This window comes from Ranitomeya variabilis, chromosome 5 (assembly GCF_051348905.1).
Source record: "Ranitomeya variabilis isolate aRanVar5 chromosome 5, aRanVar5.hap1, whole genome shotgun sequence".
Classification (NCBI taxonomy): domain Eukaryota; kingdom Metazoa; phylum Chordata; class Amphibia; order Anura; family Dendrobatidae; genus Ranitomeya; species Ranitomeya variabilis.
Genome location: NC_135236.1, coordinates 302,537,059 through 302,544,125, shown reverse-complemented (window position 1 = coordinate 302,544,125; position 7,067 = coordinate 302,537,059).

The following is a 7,067-nucleotide window of genomic DNA, read 5'->3' as shown; positions in this document are numbered from 1 at the left end:
CTCCCACCCTCATAGATCTTTTGCTTTATGATACTCCAAAGGTTCTCTATAGGGTTGAGGTCAGGAGAAGATGGTGGCCACGCCATGAGTTTATCTCCTTTTTATGCCCATAGCAGCCAATGACTCAGAGGTTTTCTTTGCAGCATGAGATGGTGCATTGTCAGCATGAAGATGATTTTGCTCCTGAAGGCACATTTCTGCTTTTCATACCATGGAGGAAAGTTGTCAGTCAGAAACTCTATATAATACTTTGCAGAGGTCATTTTCACACCTTTAGGAACCTTAAAGGGCCCTACCAGCTGTTTCTCCATGATTCCGGCCCAAAACATGACCCCTCCACCTCCTTGCTGATGTTGCAGCCTTGTTGGGACATGGTGGCCATCCACCAACCATCCACTACTCCATCCATTTGGACCATCCAGGGTTGCTCGACACTTATCAGTAAACAACAAGACTGTTTGGAAATTAGTCTTCATGTATGTGTGGGCCCAATGCAACCATTTTTGCTTGTGAACACTTTAAGGGTGGCTGAATAGTAGGTTTATGAACCACAGCAAGCCTTTGAAGGAGCCTATATCTTGAGGTTCGAGGGACTCCAGAGGCACTAGCAGCTTCAAATATCTGTTTGCTGCTTTGTAATGGCTTTTTAGCAGCTGCTCTCTTAGGCCATGTGCACACGTTCAGGATTTTTAGCGTTTTTTTCGCGTTTTTTCGCTATAAAAACGTGATAAAAACGCGAAAAAAACGCTAACCTATGCCTCCTATTATTTACAAGGTATTCCGCATTTTTTGTGCAAATGTTGCGATTTTTTCCGCGAAAAAATCGCATAGCGGAAAAAAAAGCAACATGTTCATTAAAAATGCGGAATTGCAGGGATTCCGCACACCTAGGGGTCCATTGATCTGCTTACTTCCCGCACGGGGCTGTGCACACCATGCGGGAAGTAAGCAGATTATGTGCGGTTGGTACCCAGGGTGGAGGAGAGGAGACTCTCCTCCACGCACTGGGCACCATATAAGTGGTCAAAAAATAAGAAATAAAATAAAAAATAGCGATATACTCACCCTCGATGTCCCGCGCAGTGTTCCCGCCTCCACTGCACGCTGCCGTTCGGTTCCTGTAGCTGATGTGCGGCGAAGGACCTCGCCGATGACGTCACTGTCCTGTGATTGGTCGTGAGCGGTCATGTGACCGCTCACGTGACCGTGACGTCACGGAAGGTCCTGCGCGCACACACCAGCTATAGGAAGACGAACGGATGCCGCTGATGAGATGTCTGGGTGAGTATAAGCATTTTTTTATTTTTTTTATTATTTTTAAACATTCTATCTTTTACTATAGATGCTGCATAAGCTGCATCTATAGTAAAAAGTTGGTCACACTTGTCAAACAGTATGTTTGACAAGTGTGACCAACTTGTCAGTCAGTTTTCCAAGCGATGCTACAGATCGCTTGGAAAACTTTAGCATTCTGCAAGCTAATTACGCTTGCAGAATGCTAAAAAACCGCGAAAAAAACGCAAAAAAAAAAAATGCGGATTTCTTGCAGAAAATTTCCGGTTTTCTTCAGGACATTTCTGCAAGAAATCCTGAACGTGTGCACATACCCTTAATCCGATGAACTTGCCTGGCAGAAATCTTCCTCATTATGCCTTTATCAGCACAAACACATCTGTGCTCAGATACAGCCACAAATCTCTTAACAGTACAGTGATCACCCTTAAGTTTTTGGGAAATTTCTAATGTTTTTATCCCTTCACCAAGGCATTGCACTATTTGATGCTTTTCAGCAGCAGAGAGATCCTTTTTCCCATGTTACTTGAAAACTGTGACCTGCTTAATAATGTGGAACATCATTTTTAAGTAGTTTTCCTTTCATTAGAATCACCTGGAAAACCAATTATCACATGTGTTTAAGATTGATTTCAGTGATCCATTGAGCCCTGAGACACAATACCATCCACGAGTTTATTTGAAAAGCAAAACAATTAAATCTTTATGACACTTAAATCCAATTTGCATAATAATTTGGAACACCGTGTAATCAAACATGCTAATTAGGGCACTTGGTGTGGCCAAGAGGCTCGGCGCATCATTCCACCCACTGGTTTTGCATGCCTCGCCTCCCTTATTAGTGACTGACAGCACTTGCATGCTTGGAAAGCACTGTCTGCAAAGAAAGCTCAGGAATGCCAGTGCGGTCAAACACCAGTGAGGGAGGCGAGACCTGCAAAACCAGTGGGCAGAACGGTGAGCACCCTAATTAGCATGATTTATAAAACTTCCGTTTCTGCTGAATGGAGTCAGCAACGAGAACACAAAAGGTGTGATTTTATTTTTTTATCTTTTTTTTTTTTTTTTTTTTATAGGGGTTTATATCCCCCCTACAAGCTTATAATATCAGTTTGGGTTGACAGACTATCTTTAAACTTTAATTTAGAAAGCATGGTACATAAAAGGGGTAAAAAAGAAAAAAGTTTGCGGTTCAGAGTTTACAACCCTGTGAAAGTCCACAGTAAATCGAGATGTAAGGCCGGTTTCACACGTCAGTGGCTCCGGTACGTGAGGTGACAGTTTCCTCACGTACCGGAGACACTGACACACGTAGACCCATTAAAATCAATGCATCTGTGCAGATGTCATTGATTTTTTGCGGACCGTGTCTCCGTGTGCCAAACATGGAGACATGTCAGTGTTCGTGGGAGCGCACGTATTACACGGACCCATTAAAGTCAATGGGTCCGTGTAAAACACGGACCGCACACGGACGGTCTCCGTGTGCAGTCCCTGTGGCGTGCAGGAGACAGCGCTACAGTAAGCGCTGTCCCCCCCACATGGTGCTGAAGCCGCCATTCATATCTTCCCTGCAGCAGCGTTTTCTGCATAGAAGATATGAATAATAGTGTTTAAAAGAAAGATCTATCTGTCCGCCGCCCTCCCACCCCCTGTGCGCCCCCCCGCTGTTCTGAAAATACTTACCCGCTTCCCTCGTTGGCTGTCGCTGCTTCCTGCTGCCGTATGCGGTCACGTGGGGCCGCCGATTAGAGTCATGAATATGTGGCTCCACCTCCCATAGGGGTGGAGCCGCCTATTCATGACTGTAAATAAGCGGCCCCACGTGACCGCATACAGTAGAAGGAGCGACCAGACCAGGAAGCAGCGACAGCCAACGAGGGAAGCGGGTGAGTATTTTCAGAACAGCGGGGGGGCGCACAGGGGGTGGGAGGGCGGCGGACAGATAGATCTTTCTTTTAAACACTATTATTCATATCTTCTATGCAGCAAACTCTGCTGCACAGAAGATATGAATGGTGGATTCAGCACCAGATGCTGGTACGTGTGGTACCCAGCACGGTGCGTGTGGTACCCAGTGGGCACACGGGCGGCACACGTGTGCCGCAAGTGTGCCACACTGATGTACACCAGAAACGTAGGGGCACACGGACACGGATAATTCGGGTACCGATTGTTTCCGGTACCGGAATTATCTGGACGTGTGGGACAGCCCTAAGTAACAGTATTTAGAGCAGCGGATTAGATTGTATGCTTTGCAAAATCTGTAACAAATCTGCAGTAGTCGAAATCTTTCTTAAATTCTTCAGCTACTGGACCTCCATATATGCCATAAATGATTTAGGTTTGAAGAGACAGGGTGAGTCCGATGTGGTCCTTGGCTGCTCCCCAACCCACGTGATTGACAAGTCTCTCCCAGGTGCACACATAGGAGAGACCTGTCAAATATCCAGAGTGAGGAGGGGAGGACCTCGCTGAGAACTGAATTTTACTCCTCGTCTCCTGACCAGATCTTCAAACTATGTTTTATCTGAAACCCTGAGTCATTTCAAAGAAGAACGTTCCAGACTGCAAACCGTAATTTGGGAATCTGGAAATGAACGATGGGTTTACCTTTAAAGGGTCTTTTGTATTCTTTTTCTTATGGGGCTAAGAACTTGCAGGCAGGTAGTTGCAAGTCACCTGCATTTTGTGGCCGACATCGGCTCAGAGCAATTACGGACTAGTGATTCTGCGGCCTGCAGGTTCAATGTCCCGGATCACCCCTTTAAGGCAATGTGCATTCAGAAATGACCTATGGCTCCATCAAACTTTTATAGTGAACATTAGTGAACATGTTTTGAAATGATTTGTTTTTTTTTCCCAATATCACGATCTATGCAAAATACACTATATATATATATATATATATATATATATATATATATATATATATATATAATATATACATACGTGTGTATGTATAGTACAGTCATGGCCAAAAGTATTCACACCGATGCAATTCTGGCAGATAATACTCAGTTTCTTCCTGAAAATGATTGCAAACACGAATTCTTTGGTATTATTATTTTCATTTAATTTGTCTTAAATGAAAAAACGCAAAAAGAATTGTCCTAAAGCCAAATTGGATATAATTCCACACCAAACATAAAAAAGGGGGTGGACAAAAGTATTGGCACTGTTTGAAAAATCATGTGCTGCTTCTCTAATTAGTGTAATTAACAGCACCTGTAACTTACCTGTGGCACCTAACAGGTGTTGGCAATAACTAAATCACACTTGCAGCCAGTTGACATGGATTAAAGTTGACTCAACCTCTGTCCTGTGTCCTTGTGTGTACCACATTGAGCATGGAGAAAAGAAAGAAAACCAAAGAACTGTCTGAGGACTTGAGAAACCAAATTGTGAGGAAGCATGCGCAATCTCAAGGCTACAAGTCCATCTCCAAAGACCTGAATGTTCCTATGTCTACCGTGCGCAGTGTCATCAAGAAGTTTAAAGCCCATGGCACTGTGGCTAACCTCCCTAGATGTGGACGGAAAAGAAAAATTGACAAGAGATTTCAACGCAAGATTGTGTGGATGTTGGATAAAGAACCTCAACTAACATCCAAACAAGTTCAAGCTGCCCTGCAGTCCGAGGGTACAAGTGTCAACCCGTACTATCCGTCGGCGTCTGAATGAAAAGGGACTGTATGGTAGGAGATCCAGGAAGACCCCACTTCTTACCCCGAGACATAAAAAAGCCAGGCTGGAGTTTGCCAAAACGTACCTGAAAAAGCCTAAAACGTTTTGGAAGAATGTTCTCTGGTCAGATGAGACAAAAGTAGAGCTTTTTGGGCAAAGGCATCAACATAGAGTTTACAGGAGAAAAAAAGAGGCATTCAAAGAAAAGAACACAGTCCCTACAGTCAAACATGGTGGAGGTTCCCTGATGTTTTGGGGTTGCTTTGCTGCCTCTGGCACTGGACTGTTTGACCGTGTGTATGGCATTATGAAGTCTGAAGACTACCAACAAATTTTGCAGCATAATGTAGGGCCCAGTGTGAGAAAGCTGGGTCTCCCTCAGAGGTCATGGGTCTTCCAGCAGGACAATGACCCAAAACACACTTCAAAAAGCACTAGAAAATGGTTTGAGAGAAAGCACTGGAGACTTCTAGGGTGGCCAGCAGTGAGTCCAGACCTGAATCCCATAGAACTCTTGTGGAGAGATCTAAAAATGGCAGTTTGGAGAAGGCACCCTTCAAATATCAGGGACCTGGAGCAGTTTGCCAAAGAAGAATGGTCTAAAATTCCAGCAGAGCATTGTAAGAAACTCATTGATGGTTACCGGAAGCGGTTGGTCGCAGTTATTTTGGCTAAAGGTTGTGCAACCAAGTATTAGGCTGAGGGTGCCAATACTTTTGTCTGGCCCATTTTTGGAGTTTTGTGTGAAATGATCAATGTTTTACTTTTTGCTTCATTCTCTTTTGTGTTTTTTCATTTAAGACAAATTAAGTAAAGATAACTATACCAAAGAATTTGTGTTTGCAATCATTTTCAGGAAGAAACTGAGTATTATCTGACAGAATTGCAGGGTTGTCAATACTTTTGGCCATGACTGTATGTATATATATATATATATATATATATATATATATATATATATATATATACACACGTATATTTCTGAAGTATTGTAGTTTACACACTGCCCACTTAGCCTAATATTAGGCTAATACTTATAGTATTGTTATGTAGAGATTTTATTTTTTCTAGTAATGTTAGGGTACTGTCACACAGTGCAATTTTGATCGCTACGACGGCACGATTCGTGACGTCACAGCGTCGTATGATTATCGCTCCAGCGTCGTAGACTGCGGTCACACTGTGCAATCACGGCGCTGGAGCGATGCCGAAGTCCCCGGGTAACCAGGGTAAACATCGGGTTACTAAGCGCAGGGCCGCGCTTAGTAACCCGATGTTTACCCTGGTTACCAGCGTAAACGTAAAAAAAACAAACAGTACATACTTACATTCCGGTGTCTGTCCCCCGGCGTTCTGCTTCTCTCCACTGTGTAAGCGCCATAGCCGGAAAGCACAGCGGTGACGTCAGACGTCACCGCTGTGCTCGCTTTCTGGCTGGCCGGCGCTCACAGTGCAGAGAAGCTGAGACGCCGGAGGACAGACACCGGAATGTAAGTATGTACTGTTTGTTTTTTTTACGTTTACGCTGGTAACCAGGGTAAACATCGGGTTACTAAGCGCGGCCGTGCGCTTAGTTACCCGATGTTTACCCTGGTTACAAGCGAACACATCGCTGGATCGCTGTCACACACAACGATCCAGCGATGTCAGCGGGAGATCAAGCGACGAAAGAAAGTTCCAAACGATCTGCTACGACGTACGATTCTCAGCAGGGTCCCTGATCGCTGCTGCGTGTCAGACACTGCGATATCGTATGGATATCGCTAGAACGTCACGAATCGTGCCGTCATAGCGATCAAAATTGCACTGTGTGACAGTACCCTTATTGTACTCATAGATGGGATTAAAATGAAAGATAACACCATTAGCTATCACAGGATCCACTAACATTTGATAATCACAGCTCACCTCCTCCCTCTCCTTTCACAATAACATCTACACAGACTCCAGAACTTGAAAAAAGCCTCTCGGCTATAGAAATAGATGAAGATCTTGTTTTATGTGGCATCTGTAATATCTCTAAATATTCTACAGCAGCTCAGGATTGATAGGCATTCCCACAGTGTACAGAACATAGAATAGACTGAG